Below are 17,807 nucleotides of genomic sequence, written 5' to 3'. Positions count from 1 at the left end.
TGAACTGATACCTTATCCTCCCTCTCCAGGGACAGGCCAGCGCTTGGCCAACACTGAATTTGGCAGTTTTGGGTCCTGGGGGGTGGGATAGAGGGATAGAGAGACATCCCATGTCTGATAACATATGTTTCTCAGATCCCACATCCTATCCTTAGCAGTTCCCCTCTGGGATTGCCATTGATGCACTGTATTGTTTTAAAAATGTTGACCTGGCTTTCCAGGTAAATAAATTGGTCCTGGTCCCTCAGTTGTGAGGACAGTGTTGTCTAGAGCACTATTTTTTATAGTGTGGTACCCAGACCAGCAATATTAGCATCTCCTGAGAGCTTGTTAGAAATGCAAATTCTCAGGCCTCATCATCCAAGATCCACTGAATCTCCCTGGTGAGCCCAAGCAATCTGGTTTAACAAGCCCTCCAGGTGATTCTGATGCAGCTCAAGTCAGAACCACTGGCCTCTAGAGTAGATAAAGTAGAGAGTTAAATCAGGGAGAGAGGTCTAAATAACTATGATTCTTAACAGCTGCTAGTGACTCATTCTCCCCAGTCATTCCCTTCTGGGAGTCTGTCCTTTTTAGGATGAAGGATTTGCTCGTGTCCCATCTTGTGTGATAAATTTCATCAAGTGTCCGTTCCCTTCTGAATCAATGTTAGCCATGAGGAGACTTAGTTTCCCCACTTCCATGTGTATCCACAACCCACTTCTGTTTTGGGGATCACGTATTTGTTTTCTAGTCGGGATAATTAGCTTCAATCTACCGTTCGTACGAGAAGAGAAAATGACGTTTAATAAAGCGAATCGAACAATTGCAAGATTGGGATTAACTTTCAAAATGTGCTTGATTTTAAAGTTTTCCCAGCAGAGCTACTCATGAGTCAAGCAGCACTTGTCTTCCTGCCCCCACTTAAAAATTGTCACAGAGAGTGAAACAACTAAAACTGAAAATGGGGAAAATCATTGCTTCAGTTTTCTTAACGTAATCTCTGACTCAAGCCCTATCTGCCTCTCAGCTTCGCCAGTCCCACGTGTCTCTCATTAGAAAAAAATAAAATGGTTCTGCTCACAGCAAAAACATCAACAACAAAAAAAAAAACAGAAAAAGTTTCCTTCCCTCTAGTTCATTGTTCAGAGAACAGTGTAAAATGGGTCTCTCAGTCCAATACAAATCTGCCTTTTAATAACCTTGTAAACGTAACTTTCAGTAAAAATTATGCCAATTTTGCTAGTTTGTTAAAAAGGCCTGGCTTGTCACCTGAGATGCCCCTTTTTTCCTAATTGAAAAATAGTGGGAAATTTTAGTCAGCTTTGCCAGAAAAGGGAAACTATGGTTACTGAAGTGACTCATTTATCTATGGAGTAGAAGGACATTTTCTTCTTTCTCAACAAACTGCCACTAATATTAAGTTCTGGTTGTGAGGGGTCTCTGGATTCCATCTTCTCCAAATAAGGTAAAGTAAGCATTTATAAAATGTAAATGTGGTTTCTGTTCCTGGAAACTGTTTTTGAGTTTCATTAAGTTTGCTCAGCACTTCATGCTGCTATATTGTCTTATTTTTATTCACTACAGACCCATTGAACTACTGACACTCAATCACACTCAAATAGTCACTCAATTATAGCCTATTGTTAAGAATAAAAATTTTGGAGCAAGATAAACCTGAGTCCAAAATCTGTCTTTTCCCCATAGTAGCTGTGTGTTCTTGGACAAGTAACTTAACCTCTCTGAGACTTGTTTCATCATCTATAGATTAAGGATAGACATTTCCATCTCATGGGGTTGCTATGCATTTAGTAGGTATTATTACTTGTTGCTCTTTTATACTCAACTGGTACAAACAGTAAATTTACAGACTAAGCCATGTATTCTCCACTGCCATATATATATATATATATACACATATATACAATTTCACTCTAATCAGCTCTGAAAAGCAGTAAGTTCTCTCTTTTCTTTCTTTTTTTCTTTAAAACTTCGGAGTGAACTCTACTGACTTATTCCTGGCAGCCTGGTCGATGCTTAAATGCTAAAGATGGCCCAGGCCCCACACTGATGTTTGGACCGGTTAGCAAAGTCCAGCTTGTTGCATCTGTCAGTCTATCCACAGTAGAGTAGATTATACATGGTTTTGTCATAGTTGTTGGCTCACATCCCCCATGGATTCAATTCTATGAAAAATGTCCAGCCATAAGTTTTTTTCAAGTGATACTCAAAGCAAAAACAAAGCAAAACAAAACAAAACTTTATTGAAAATGGGATAGTTTCTAGGAAACCATGATGCTGGTATTTAAAATACATATACTCAAAAAGACAAGAAATAATTAATGCAGAACATTATTATTCCTATTTAAGTTTTATTGTCAACTTTTATTAAGGTGCATTGCAAATTTGATATTTAAAAAGTGAGGAGTCAGAACATAGGATGGGAGAATTTGGGACTTTATTAGGATGTGCGCACAGGCATTTCTTCTTTAGAAAATGCACACACACACATGTATGCTAAAAATTAGACCCCTCACCCTGCTCCACTGACTAGAGGAATGCAAGAGAGGGGCACTAAGGCGAGAGCACTCGTGATGGGGGATGGTGAAGAATTGCATTAGGTCATCCGCTCCATGGCTGCAAGGAGATTATCTCCAATATGGTAGTTTATGTTTCTGTGGTTTGCTGAAAGCTTGGGCTAGTTTTAAGTAATTTTCTTCAAGGTCTTCTAAGCCAGTTTAAAATTACTTTGTGAACTATGCTTTCTATCACATGGCTTAGCAAAATCGACCACAATCTAAAAAGCATCTTGAGATATTCTCTGAGATGCAGATTAGAATCTTCTTCCTTACATTTCAACTTTTTACCTTATTGCAGCAAAATCTCTTTACTTCCTTGGAGTTTACATTTTTTTTTTTCAGGCACTGAGTGTTTTAACTCAATCTTGCTACACAATCCACGAGAGACTCTTAAGGATTCATGGCCTGTTTCTAAAACTAGAGGTTTTACAAAAACAAATTGAAAGGAAGGTTTTTAAATATAGGTCATCAAATGCTTGGGGGCCACAGCTTGTTTTGTATCATATTTGCTTCATATTTAAATTCATTCTGTCAGGAGGATTCATTATCTGAAAAGCATTGGGCCATAGCTCTTCCACAAGATTTCTCCCCCTGCTACACACACACACACACACACACACACACACACACACACACATACACACACTGACTTAGATATTTTTGTCTCCATCTGCATCTGCACCACCACCCCCTTTTCTTTTCTTTCTTTTTTTTTTTTACACTTGGTACTTGTTTAATCTTTTATTTGTCAAGAGTACAAGGTTGACTTAGAACATTTTCTACCAAACTTCCCAGATGAAAATAATCACCTGGGGCATTTTTAAAAAAGACAGTTTCTTGAGCCCTTTCGTTGGCATATATCATTCAATAGAGCTAAGGAAAGGACCCAGAATTTTTATTTTTGGGAGGTTCTGCATATGATCCTTTTCAACAGATAAGTTTAGGAAACACTGGAATAGAAGATGATTTCCCAGACCACTTCCAACTTTTAACACTTGATGACTTTTTTCAGAAGTCTTAATTGATTCATTAAGGCAACTTTCTTCTTTAAGCTCTAGCCCGGAAGGGTTCACACTCCCTAAACTTCCACAGCAACCATCTATGTTATTCAGCAGTTTACTTACACACTAACTTATAAAATCTCTTCACTGTCAAACACTATTATTTAAATCTTCAATTTTATTTAATGTTTTGAAAATTTTAATCATGCAACATTCTATATTTCTTTTTATTCTCCAGTTGTGTTTGCACAATGCGTTGCATACAATGAATGAGGTTTTGTTTCTAATTTAATTTTATCTTGATGCGTGGCTAAAGAATATATCATTTCATTCCATAGACCAAGAGGCATAAGATTTGGGAACCCTAGTTTTATTCTAGCTGGTGCAGCTGTTAGGTACTCATATAACCCCCTAATCTGTTGTAAAAACTTAATCAGACAGCTGCCTTGATAATACACAGTTTCAATGACAGTCTCTGTTGAGGAAAATAATATCCTATTATAGTAAGTCTCACAGATTAATGACGTTTCCCTGCAAGGAAATGTCTAATGGGCAAGAGTTCCCTAAACTGGGAATCAAGATACACATTGGAGAAATAACTTTTAATTTCTGCCAGGAGATGGAAGTTTATATAGCAACTGTTGTCTTCTTGGCTATATTAATGGTTTAATTATTCTGTTTCAGTGTAGCTAAACAGCTCTTTAAGGTACTTTTAACAAGGATATTATTGTTAAAGAAAAACAATTCTTTTATTTCAGACATTAAAATTATAGGGAGGAAAAATTAAAAAAAAAAAAAATACTCCTAGAAGTATTTTTGAGTTCAGCCAAGGCTTCTTTAGCCTAATCACCAAAAAGCCTCTGCAAGGTAATTCTTGTTTATACAGCAGTTTGATCTGGATTCTTGCAAAATTAAACATAGGTTGACAAATTAAATTTAACACTGCCACCCCCAGGACATTATAAATATAATGGAGACTAAAACAAACATGGGAAATGTTATTGTAATAGGGTAGTTTAAAGTCAGATCCAATAAAACATGAAAATCTTGCTTAGGAGTATAATGTAGTGCAAAGAGCATCAACCAATAGTTGATACTAATTAAATTTTTTTATAATACCTGCATCATCTTTCATACATCACTAAAACAGATGTTTGTTTCCCCACAGATCTGTTTGTAAGAATTTCTCCCCAGATAAATCTATTTGGTTCTCAAATTAAGCAGTTCAGTGGTTTTTTGCATTATCACAGTTTAAGATCTCTTTCAAGAATTCATGAAAATAAGCATCTTACTTTGTTGGTGGTTGATTGCATTAGAACATTCAGTCTCTTTGAACTTATCCACAAGATGGCTTTCTTTTTAGTGGAAAAGGCTCTCAGGTAATCTGAAACTTATGTCCCAATAGAATTTAACAGGAAAGATTTCTCAACCTTGTCCATGTTTATTTAGAAGCACAAATAAAAAGCTCTAAAAATTTAAATGAGAAACTCGTATTTAAAGTCTGAAAGAAATAGAAAACATATTATGCAAATGTAAATAATCAAGTGTAAATATCTGGATTTTGAAACTGTTCAATTTAACAAGAATAGAGAGATGACGAAAAGAGACGTGCTGAATTCTCTGGTAGGGCCTCACAGGGTCACCGAGTGAAGTGAAGTGGTTTTCCGTCATTTTTGCCTGCCCTCTGTTCCTGTTTCAGGGAATCCCAATAAGAGGGCACAAAGGAAAAGGGGTTTCTTCCCCCAGTCCCTGGCAGCTCACAACACCGGTTGCCTGGACTTTGAGTCTTCACTGAGGGAGGCAACTGTGCAGGGCACCTTTAGATAATAGGGCCAGTACCTCTGATGGAGATAGGGACCAGGTGTGGCCAGGTGTGTGTGGTGACAATGCCAGTGGCTGCATCCTTTACACACTGTTCCTGGGGTACTATCTTGGCTTTGCTTTGACTCTTTTGTCCCTTCCCATATACCAGGCCTGGTTCTCAAACAATCGATGGACTGACATCCATTTAATACATTCTTTTTCTGCTGAAATCTGCCAGAGTTGCTCTCTATGCAACCAAGAACCCTCACTATAACACTCAGTTCTTTACGGAAACACCAGAGTGTCTCTGTGCCCACAGGTGATCAGGCCCTGGGAGCTGCCATTAGCTCACTCATCTCACAAGAAGCTGAGGTTCAGTGTCACTAATGTTATTTATTTAAACTCTTTCTCACTCCAAATATGGTTTGAGATTATTTACAGAGAAAGCTGCCATACAACATGAGAGAGGGAATTGGAAGGAAGGAGCCATAGAGATATTGACGTATGAGCCAGATTGCTAAAAGTATTACTTTTTAATGACAAATGGAACTTGTGGGCTAATGAGAACACTTAGCTTGGCTGGTAATCACATTCTCTTAGGGAGAGGCTTCCTGGGGAGTCAAATATAACCAGAGGCTTCTGTGAGGACGATGATGGGGAGTCGAAACAAAGGAACCTGGGCCAAATGCAGGGAGGGGGTCATCAAATATCAGTCCCGGATGCTCTGCTATGGACTTTGCTGCAGCTGATGAGTTTTTGCTTTTGTCTCTTCAGTGACCTTTAAAACTCTTCTTTTAAAATGTAAATATGTTTGAGAGAGAGAATTCATTAAGTCATTCACTTTACCTTACTGTTTCAATTGGCCTTTATTTGATTATTAGTATAGCTAGTTCTCTCTTCATATGATTGATGATAGGTCATTTACTTTTCTTCTTTTGTGAATTCCCAGTTAATTTTCTGCCCAACTTTCTACTGGGGTATTGCCTCTAGCTCATTTGGATTTGTAATTGCTCTTTAGAGACAGTGACCCTTTCTGTCATTTATGCCAAAATATACTCTCCCAGTTCTATTTTACCATTGTGCATAGTACTTGTAAAAACAAGTATTATTTATTTATGTAGTCAAAGCTATCCTAATTAACATTTACATTTATAATTTCTTTCTGTGGTAAAAAGAATGAAACCAACATGAAGGCTGGTCCATTATGTTCTGAGTTTCTATAGGAATCAGACAAACTCAACATGCTGGCCCTGTTTCAGGAAACAGGCGAATTGTTTAAGATGGTGAAAGTTTTCACTTGCACACTAAATGTTTACCTAATGGAACTCAAGAAGGATTTCCAGCCAGCCTAGGTTGGAAGCTACTAAGCTTAACCTTCTGGCTTGTAACTTGTTGGATTTGGGTGTAAATGTAGGCTGTTGGGGTGGATGCTGGGTAAGTTGCCCCTCTGCTTTCACTTTGAGCTTGGTGCAAGCTGCTGACATCAGAAGAGCCCACTGCCCTTTCTCCAGTGTTTTGTTCTTTGTTCATCATTTCTGCTTACATTTGTCCCCAAGATAAATAAAGTTCAAGTCAGAACTGAGTATAGAGACCAGTTTCCTAACAAGATTGCCCACCAGGCAGAAGTCCCCATGGTATGGAAGGGCATGTGGGGATTGCCTGGGCTACAGAGAATGTTTCTAAATTAAGGCTTTAGTTTCAACGGCTGTGAAATAGGCACTGACTCTGATTCAGGGCAAAATTCTGGTTCTTCCTGTTCCAACCTTTTAACTAGGAAGGCCCTCTCCTGACCCTCCTCGCTCCTCCATGGGTCAAAACTTCCATCGTCATGGCTACCACATCTATCTCTGCTCTTGTACTTCCTCTTCCTTAGGATATTCAAATTCCTAAAAGGAAGCAGCTTTTTTTTCAAATTCTAAAATCTTAAAAAGGAAGAATGTGGACCCTTATTTCCTTTTTTTAAAAACATTACTTGGGACTCAGTTCCTCTGTAGAGTCTTCTGAGCTAGTCACTCATCCTTCTGGGACTGTTCTACATTGTGTTCAGTTATTGCTCTTTAAAGCCTCACATCATATTGCAATGGTTTCTTTACTGGTCTTTCTGCTAAACTAGATGTTGGTTTCCCTATGAGTGGGACTATGAGTTACTCATCTCTAGCACAGGGCTAGGTAAGTAAATATTAGGCACTCTGTAAATGTGTTTTTATTGGATTTATGTTAGAACAATGGAAAATATTTCATTCCATCCTGCTGTTATGGCCTTGGCTTGGGACAAGTGGGAATTAATTGCTTCTGAGATAAATGCATGTGAAAAATAGTAGAATTCCATATATTGGAGGTATATCAAATACTGGTTCAAAGAGAAAAGATGGTGACCCTGAGATAATCCCTTTAGGGGAACAGCCAAAGATCAAGCATAACCAGACATGGCTGGAAGTATATCTGCAGAATAAGAGAAAAGCTACGTTTGGAGAGTAGGCTAAGCACAAACTAAATAAATGATACTCCCACTGTATCAAATGATCAGTTTACCCAAATTTCATTGGTTAATTTCACTTATAACACCATCTAAAATAAGACCTTGATTGGTAATAGGATATAATATTTAGCATGCCAAAAGTTACTTGAAGACAAGTGAAGTTCAGTATAATTAACCTACTCTGAGATTCATTTAGACAACTCAAAATAATTTCTTACAAGCCAAAGGTTCTTGTAGTGTGCCTTTCTAAAAATGATCAAAATGTGCTATAGCAAATTTAGAGAAAAGAATATGCTATCAATAGAAGTCTTTAAGGCCAGTGTTTTGCATTGACATTTGCTAATTAATTCCAGATTTCAAACAAGTATTTTGATTTTGTGTAACCCATACTGAGGAATCGTCCAGACAAAAGGTTTTTTCTTATTGCAAAATTGGTCCAATGCCTTTCTCATATTAAAAATTCTCTCCATGCATTGCACACTCATACATACTACTTGGTTCATCTCAATCACAGCAAGACACTTGGTGACCCCAGATACCTGAAGATTTATGGCATGAAAGTCCCCTCTGTTCAAAATGCAGTGAAAAATGATATTATCAGGAAGAGTCCCTGCATCTTCTGGAAACCCCCTACTGGATAAACCCCACCTTACTTTCACTGTCTGGCAGACCAGGCACACAAGGGGATACCTAGGGACTCGGACACCTTTGATTATCAATGGGGCTGAGTGAGGACCATGGCAAGGTGTATGTGTGGCCAGATGGCTTTTAGAAAGTAGGAAAACTGTTCCATATGGCCTTTTGCTCTGAAACTCTTTTTCTCCTGCTAGAAAGCTGGCAGGGTTAGAGAATCCAGTCTAGTATTAGAAATTCAGTTCAATGCAAGAAGCAATGGTGTATTCACCAGTTCTGTAGAACTTGCAAAGGTGCTGAGTTGTGAACATTAGAGAATATATAACATCTTCCCATGTTTTAGTACCTTGGCTTTTTTTTTTTTTTTTTATTCATTTTATTGAGATATATTCACATACCACGCAGTCATACAAAACAAATCGTACTTTCGATTGTTTACAGTACCATTACATAGTTGTACATTCATCACCTAAATCAATCCCTGACACCTTCATTAGCACACACACAAAAATAACAAGAATAATAATTAGAGTGAAAAAGAGCAATTGAAGTAAAAAAGAACACTGGGTACCTTTGTCTGTTTGTTTCCTTCCCCTATTTTTCTACTCATCCATCCATAAACTAGACAAAGTGGAGTGTGGTCCTTATGGCTTTCCCAATCCCATTGTCACCCCTCATAAGCTACATTTTTATACAACTGTCTTCGAGATTCATGGGTTCTGGGTTGTAGTTTGATAGTTTCAGGTATCCACCACCAGCTACCCCAATTCTTTAGAACCTAAAAAGGGTTGTCTAAAGTGTGTACCTTGGCTTTTAAAGCAACAACAACAATAACTTTGGTAGTGCATTGAGGTGTGTATTTGCACCAAGTTTGCCTTTGGCATTGATTATTGGAGTCACAGGTCATTCTGATTTGTCTGACCTCGTGAAGAGGTAGTACAGGGGTAAAGCATAAGCATATCTTCTTCCTATCCTGCCTTATTTGAATGTGCATGGGTGGGCGATCCAAGGGACACATCGTGTGGTTGCTTGTTTTGTGTTTTAGTTTTTGTTTTGTGGCTTTAAAAAAGTGAGTGGAGCCAATATGGTTATGGACAATGCCAATTGAACATTATTTATCATGTTATGTATGTCCCTCCTCAAGAGACTAAGAAGTCAATTAGATATTAGGAGTAGAGTGAAAACTGAGAAGTGGGAACATTCAATAGGAATTTTGTTGAGGGCAACAGAAAGTCACTCGAGAACTCTGTCAGGGAACCAGCCTATTCTTAGAGAATGCATGGCATCCCCACTGCCCCAACAAATGATCAGATATCCCCTGGTGAGAATAATTTGCATTGTTGCTCCCTCTCTCATCTTTAAAAAGGAATAAATATGGGCAGCAAGGTGATGCCATCTCTGCATGCCACTGAGACATCAGGTCACTGATGCCCAATTTCTGTCAGTGCTTTGCCTGGTGCACCAGAGGCCCTTTGCAGTCACCTGGGGTTGTGGTTCTTCAGGGGCCTGCATCTGGGGTGATAAACACTGGAAAACCAGTCACTATCACCCTTTCTTTACTAGAACTTCTTGCCATGCCTGGTTGCTTTGTGCAATCAGCAGGTTCCTTTGGGCAGGACTGCACTGGGTGGCTTGGTCTTACACAGTGTCACAATAAACAAGTGTTATTCTTTCCTTTTTGTGAGAAAAACTAGAGCAGAGGAGAGTTAACCCCAGAAGTCAATAAAAAAAAAAAATGCTTGGAATGGAACGTCATATTTCTGCCAGTCATCCTGATGACCATTTATTTCTGCAGATTAAAAGAGGGAAATCAAGCATCTCTAAAGAAAACTGCCCTTTCAGTTCAGGGCTTCGGGGAAGAACTTTGATGCAGTCTTACTTCCTTGCTTGTGCCTTCTCTTCATTACAAAAAGCTTTTCATGAAGCTTACAAGAAGGGACATGAGCACCGGCACCCATTTAGCAACAACCTGGGTGAGTAACCCTGGGTAGGGCAGCTGGGTGGGATCGGGACAGGCAGGAGGACGGGGATGATCTCCGGATCCAAAGCAAACCTTGACCATTGTTTTGCGTACTTTAGAGGGGGCGAGGATTCGTCTCTCATTCTTCCTCCTTTTGCTTAAACAGTCACCTCCTACCCCCACCCGAGCACACACAGTTCCATCTGACTCACTGCCATGTTTCTATAACCTTGAGCAAGTCACATCACCTCTAAGGGCCTCGGTTTATTTATAAAGGGAGGATAATAATCACGGCTGCCTGCTTGCTGGCAAGACAAGGTGTGGCAAAGCCAAGTTGTCAGTGCCAGGGCTGCAGCCCGACAAGTGTCCTCAGATATGGTTTCCTCTTGCCTTCTCCTGGACCAGTGGGCTTCTTCTCTAGAAAATCCTCAAGATTACATACTTGAGACCTCTAGCAGTTTTTCATTTCTCTCAGTTCATTTATCTAAGAGATAGGTAATACTGGCTGAGAGAAATAAAAATCATTATTTTCTTTTGTAAAGAAATTTCTGTTCCTAATTTTTCTAGGAAACTAGAAGGAACATTAAAGATTATCTACTTGCACCCCCACTGTGTCCATTTTGAAGATGAGAAAACAGAGGTCAGGAGAGCTGCGGTGCCCTGCTCTGTGTTGCAGTTAGTATGTAGTAGTAGCAGACTCAAACACAACCCAGGACTCTTTTCTCCTGTGCCACCCTGTTACTGGATGGCTGAAGAGCAAGTCAACCCACAATGCACTATTTCCTCTGCCCCATAGGTTAATGCTTCCTGTTCTCTCTTCAGTTTTCCTTGGCTGTTCCAAAGTCTTTTTTCCCCCTTACTTTCTCTACTGAATTCATAGTTGATTACCGCTTTATAATCACTAATGACTATTGACTGCATGCCCATCATCTTCAGGGTAGATTGTACAAACAATTACAAGCACACACACACACAGACTCACACAGGACTCTAAGGCGGCCGTGGTTTGGCCCACTTGGTAGATTTAAAATCTTATCTCTGATGAGCAGCAAGATTATTTAACCTTGTTTCAAAAACAGAGCCTAACACAGTTCTGGGAAAGAGCAGATGACTGGTGCTGAATGGTGGATAGCCCATCAGTAAATGTTTGCAGTTATCCATGGTGAAGATACAAGTGGAAAAGAATTGAAACCAAGCCAAGAAATTTAAAAATTTGCATGAACCCACAGAGCAAGACAATCGTGGGATCAGGACTAGGATGCCTGGGTTGGACCATGTTTTATGTTCTATCTGCTGGGCTGCAAGTTAGAAACACAACTAGCATCTACAGCCACACCTTTAACAGCGGAAATTCTATTTTGCAAAAAGAAACAAAAAGAGATGAATTTTGGTAGTGAGCAGTCAGGTTCTGGGAAATCTAGTCATTGGTTCTCCCTATACAGGATTCTTATCTAGAATTCAGAGCTAAAAGTTGTGGAATACAGAGGTTTAAAGTTGAAGGCATATCTCCCCAGCATGATAGAATCACCCAGATTGGGGTACTGGCTTTCCATTAAGAGGCACGCAAGCTGTGCATTCACTGCAACATCTCCTGGTGGCTCTCTGGATTTTCTCTTTTCCTGCAATCTGCCCATGTACTAACCGCAAGTTTTCAGCTGCTTACCTTGTGAAATCTAATGAGATCACCACAAAGCAGGTCACAGGGATGCAAGCCATCATTCCACAGAAATACACATGAGCGCCAGCAAAGTGCACTCTGGAAGGTTATCTTAAAAGAAATGAGTCCTTGAAAACATCAGGCCAGTGATGACAAAAAAGAATTCTGCCTAGTTAGATTCTCTGCAGGAAGATATTTTTGATATTGTTTTGACTTTAGAAAAAAAATAAATTATAAACTTTGTGGGGGTTACCCAAGTGCACAGTGAAATTGCAAATTCAAACTGTTTGAATCCAGTCCTCCAAACACAGAGGTCGTATGTGGAAACAATCTCATTTTCATTTTACTTTCTGGGAACCCCTCCAAGGTATGTTGAATTGCCAGCTTTCTGTGACCTTCAGTTCCTTTGCTGCTCCCATGGGAAACTTGACCTTGGAACTCTAGAGAGGGGAACAATTTTGAAGTTGGAATGGGGCAGGGGCAGAAGCTTCATTCTCTCTGTTCACTAACTGCTCAAAGCTTATCAGTTCTCTTGTACTGAGATCCTTAGAGCTTCTGATGTCACAGAAACTGGGAGAAAAGGTGCAATGAAAATGCACATTAACCCTAAAGCAAGAGAATGACTCACTGCCATGCAGACAAAAGGACTGTCACGTGGGGCTGAGACTCACATGGCCAGCCAGGAGCAGTGTCTAGTGAAGCATAGGAATAAGAAGACACTTGCTCCCCTCCAGATGCACAGCTGATGCAGAGATCCCTGATCCTTCAGAGCTCCTCTGGACTCACATGTAATTCACAGGGCACAAGAATTCTTCCTACAACTTCAGCTGGTTCCTACAGGAGTAGGGCCCCCAACCCCTGATGGAGCTGCAATTGGCAGGAGGACCTCCTTAGGTTTCCTATCCTTTGACAACTGCTTGGTGCACGAGACACGCATCTGGTCGTGGGCTGAATGGAGAGAGGACTTGTGTATATCAAGAGAAGCCACAGGGGCTTTTTAGCCCCTGCCCATGTGCCCTGTCTCACAGGCACACAGCAGATTAGAGGACAGAGGTTTCTTACTTCCTCCTGGTAAGCACTCCTTTGCTTCCCCCCTTTGCTCCTGAGCACACAGGCCTGAGAGATTTTTGCCTTTAAGGCAGATTTTATTAAGTAACAATTAGTGTCTCTTCATTTTCCTCACTCGATGAAAATCTAATTAGAAATAGCATTACCACACTGACCTAATAGAATTCCAGCCAAAAGCAAAGCAATCAATGTTTGAGTGAGTCTCTGTTGCCTGAGAACAGGCTGTGCAGCCGTTTGGCATTTTTAATTCCTGAAAATAGCTTGTGGGCCCCACCACTACAATTTGGAGGCCTTAGAAATCCAGAGAACTACTTGTGTATTAGTAAAAACGAGCAAAGAATTGAACCCCAGGACTGATGGGACTTGTCAGCTGAAGTGATACTGAGAAGTGCGCTCACTTTTACTGAGTCTTGGGTTCCTTATCTGAAAGGATAGCATCTGAAAAATGATGCTCATTTTACAGGGTTGCTATGAAGATTAAATAAAACCATTGAAAATGCTGGATAGTTTTGACAAACTTGGGTTTATTAAAGACAGAAATTTGACTGCAGAAATGAACTTTAAAAATAATCCTGTTATACCTTGAAAAACTTATTTCTTTTACATTGCATTTAAAAAAGAAGAAGAAAACAATATTCATGAACCAGGAGGTAAGGACACTTTTCTCTCTCAACTTCAGAAAGAGATAAAAGAACTGATCTGTGGGCAATTGTTATTGTGCATTTGCACATGTATGTTTTGTGGTTACTTTCCTGGAGGAGAAAGAAAACTCTCTGCTACTGAGTTTTATGCCTGTACAGTATCAGGAACACCCAGGGGGAAGGAGCATAAATATACACTCCTAATTTAAGAACAATTTCAGACAGGACCCCTTACTGTTTTATATGTGGAATGTAAACTGTTTTTTTCCCCCCCCACCAAATTAGAGTGCCAAAGATCATGGGCTTTGGAGTCAGACAGACCCTGACTCAAATTTCATCTCTTTTTAGTAGCTCTGTGACTTTGAGGCAAGTTGAACAGGTTTGTTATGGGGAATAAATGAAAAAATGTAGATAAAAGGTGAAAAGTTACTATGAGTCCTTGTATTTCAGCTCCATCTTTTCTCTTTATCCTGATGTTTTAGTTAACAAAAATGATACTGTGAGTACAGTTCATGCGGGGTCAGTTGTATGAGAAAAGGGAGTTGGTGAACTCAGAGATAACAACCCCTATTTATAATGCCTTTGCTGTCACATGGCTGAGGTATGTCTGAGGTGGGTCAGTAAACAGAAGAAACCATTTGTGCAAAGATGTGTAGCTGACCACGTTTCATAATGGCATTTCTTTATCTCGATCTTGTAAATGCTCGGGAACTGCGGCTGCTTTGGTATTTCAGCCAGACAGCTCATGGAATTTTTAGGGTGTATCTGAACAAACGTGAAACTGGGAGCAGAAAAAAGGTTTGTTGCTGTACGTTACTCATGTACTGTTTAAATGACACAACAAGCCTTTTGTACTCTAAGCTAACACTGGTCTCTTTGCATTGCAGATGCTGGGAACCTTGACGTGATGGGATGTTGATGGTCATTCTTACTTTCAGCCTCTTTCTGCCCAAATCCCTTGGATTTCAATGAATGGATATTAACTGAAGTGAGATGAGATATTAAATACTTGTGTTTACCAGTGAACCGGTATCACTTTTTTCTCTGGAAATCGTTCAGATGTTAGACTTTAGTTAGAACTTCCTCTCATAGGTTTGAGTCTATGGAATAGAAAGAGGCAAAGATCTAGCCTGAGAATTACCTGGGTTTACTCAGGAATATCTAGGACCATCAAGACTCCCATGATTCCCACTACAAAAAACACTTTCCTTTGCTCCCCACCAGCTCTCCCTATACCTCCCCTCAAAGAAGGCCCAGTCCAGCCCAACCCTGGCCTCCTGGTTATAGTGGTACCAACTGGCCTTGGGCATGGCACATCGCAGGGCCAGTGGAGAACAGGCTTGCTTATCTCAGGAAACTTCCACTTTATTCTTGATTAGATAGGCATTATTATTCCTTTCACATGTTAGGAAATTAGAATTCGAGAAGATCATTAATTTGCCCAAGCTCCCATAGTTAGTTAGGGCTGAACCAAGATTCTACCCAGTTCTGCCTCACTCCCAATCCTACTGCTTTTCCCATAAGGTCATGGAATTAAGCACATGCAGGAGTATAAAGTGGAAGTTCCCTGAGATAAGCCAGGTTGGTCTCCCCTTTCCCCCACCTCATATCCAATATACATGAAATGGGAAGAAAGGCTGTGTATACCCTCCAGAGCTGCCAGTGTGTTTGTGCCTTGAGTCAGATGCTGCACAGAAAGAATAGCTGAGACCTGTGGATATGCCCCTAAACCAGCCTACGGGGTTGTGAGTAAATTTGACCAATGTATTTGAATACCCTGAGAAGCTTTCCCCTCTTCAGAAACACCTCCATCACTTGTATTATCTGCAAACATACTCTGGATATGTGCTAGGAACACACAACATTTTATAGGGCTTAATATCTACATAGATATTTATCACTTTTCACAGTAATCCTTCAGGACATTCCTAGGAGGTAGCCACAGATTTACCCAACATCACACTGGGGTTTGTGTCTGGAATGGACTTGATACTAGCCTCAACTCCTGCATGTAGTTAGCCGCCTGAGCCACTAAAAATTCCTGCCACAAACCTCATCTGGGGGTTCACTTCAATGCCATAAATAACTGACAAAAATAGTGTTAAGCATTTTCTTTTCTAATGCATGGCCCAACTGCTTCTCTAAAGTGAGTTCACAAAAATAGGCCTCCCCTTCCCAGGCTTATAACTAATAATTATGAGAGCCTGGAGTCATTGCAAAGGTCCGACAAGTATATGAAAACATTTCTGTAATTAGAGGAGTTATATTCAGGCCTAAATAAAAGTGAATCATGTTCACTGAAAGATCACATATTTGCATGTATATGTGTGTGGAATACATGGAAACTCTGTGCTTTCTGCTTAATTTTTCTACAAACCTACAACTGTTCTATAAAAAAAAGTGTATACAAAAAAAAAATCACATATTTGCAGGATGTGTGGACTTGAAGGGGGAAAAATCCATGTTCCTTTCATGATTACTTAATACCTTTTTTTTCCTGTAAGAATCACATCATGACTTGTTTATGGTTAGCCCACTTTTTCCCTGTAGGGGAAGATCTCTCCAGGCTGCTGGCTCTTGTGCCTGAGGTGATATTAGGTATCAGGTTTTCATTTGGGTCTTGCTCATGTTTGTTTATCATTGAGCTGGGCGGGACTCAGTGGCGTCTACTTCTCCAGGTAGGAAAAAAACTTAGCCAGAAGAGACAGAAGAGAATGTGGGCTATAGTTTCAGAGAAGGATATCTTCTACGTTGCCTTGTCTCTATACAGAGACTCAGTCAGGCAACAGCTTTACTGATCCTCTGTCAAAGGTAGGAAACAGCATTGCTTCAGTAAATGATTGACCTGGCTGCCCCCTATGATAAGCTAAGGTAAACAGGTTTGATTCTGCTCCAGCAATTTCACGACTTTTAACTCCATGGGTTCCAAAGCAGAAAATGCACATTTCTCCCTGGGATACACCATCATTTGAGATTGACAGCCCTCTAAATGGACAGTATGTTCCTCAGAATTATACAAACTGTCCTCTCTAACATATCTTAAAAGTGGAGAGGATTCAATCAAGCACAATATTGGAACAAAGCCATGGTTGTGAAGTCACCACCAACATAATATCAAAAGTCACAAATAGGATTTTTTATAATGAAAGAAAAAAAACCTCCCAACTTTGTGAAACACAGAGAAGAAGAAGAACAATTTTAGGGAGAGAGAGAAGGTGGAAGGAAAATATAACCCACTTCCCAGAACATGCTGATGGGGACAAATGATGAATTCGCCTGACGCACACTCACCTCTAACCACGTCTCCTCAGGAGACCATCATCAAGGACATCCCCGTTCTAAGCTGTGCAAGATACTTGTTTTGTGACTTTGAGAGAAGGGCTTAGCACTAGGCAGGTCACCTACCTTCACTGCTGCTTCTGAATCCAGATTCTTCTCTCAGCTTCAGACCCGACCTAAAACCAATGATCCACAGCTGTTCCAGTCCTCCCTGAAGAGTTTAGGACGTTGGGAAGAAGCATCAGCGTAGGCTTCTGCTTTTCCCCACGCCTGAAAGCGAGGCGTTGCCCCTCGGTTTCCTTCTCCGCTCTCCCTGGTCTCTGCAGTGGTCACGGACAACAACTTGCTTGCAGCCAGGTATGTTGATAGACGTGAAGGAGGGAGCCTGCGCTGGTCTCAGCTGCCTGGTCTAGCCAATCATTACACACCAGGCCAGACTGTTAGTCCTGCTCAAACCTGAGGAGAGCTGTGGGCCATAAAATCAGATAGCAGTACTCTGGGTGTGGGTGGGACAAAAGCAGGGTCTGTTGGCTATGCCTTACCACTGGATCTGTGAAGTGAATAAGAGGTGCTGAGAACAACACCAGAGGAGAGGAAAATTTCACTCCCTTATAGTTAAGCAATCTCAGGTTGAGAAGGGAATTTGAAAGCCATGTTATCAAATCTCCCACTTAATAATGGACTTTCTTCTACTGAATTATTTTCTGGTGAGAATCATGTGGAAGTTC

General features: G+C 40.3%; 1 protein-coding gene and 1 long non-coding RNA gene across 8 annotated transcripts in view; one reads left to right on the top strand and one right to left on the bottom strand.

Annotated features, from left to right (window-relative positions):
• PHLDB2 (pleckstrin homology like domain family B member 2) overlaps positions 1-17,427 on the bottom strand; it is a 239,675-nt gene extending 222,248 nt beyond the window's left edge. For 4 of the 7 annotated variants that reach the window (XM_037835277.1, XM_037835288.1, XM_037835284.1 and 1 more), the window contains exon 1: positions 17,206-17,426. The gene's annotated coding sequence lies outside the window, so the exon portion shown is untranslated. Of the gene's footprint in view, positions 1-17,205 lie in introns of all 7 variants that reach the window. The other 3 variants (XM_037835270.1, XM_037835304.1, XM_037835295.1) reach the window with 2 other exon arrangements.
• Positions 10,313-14,826, top strand: LOC119533208. Its single transcript, XR_005216607.1, has 2 exons — positions 10,313-10,447; positions 14,688-14,826. It is a non-coding gene; the product is annotated as an uncharacterized LOC119533208 (long non-coding RNA).
• Positions 17,428-17,807: the final 380 nt, after the last annotated feature.

The sequence above is a fragment of the Choloepus didactylus genome, chromosome 1 (genome assembly GCF_015220235.1).
Source record: "Choloepus didactylus isolate mChoDid1 chromosome 1, mChoDid1.pri, whole genome shotgun sequence".
Taxonomy (NCBI): Eukaryota; Metazoa; Chordata; class Mammalia; order Pilosa; family Megalonychidae; genus Choloepus; species Choloepus didactylus.
The sequence above is the reverse complement of the archived record's forward strand: the minus strand, read 5'-3'. Positions and strand labels throughout refer to the sequence as shown.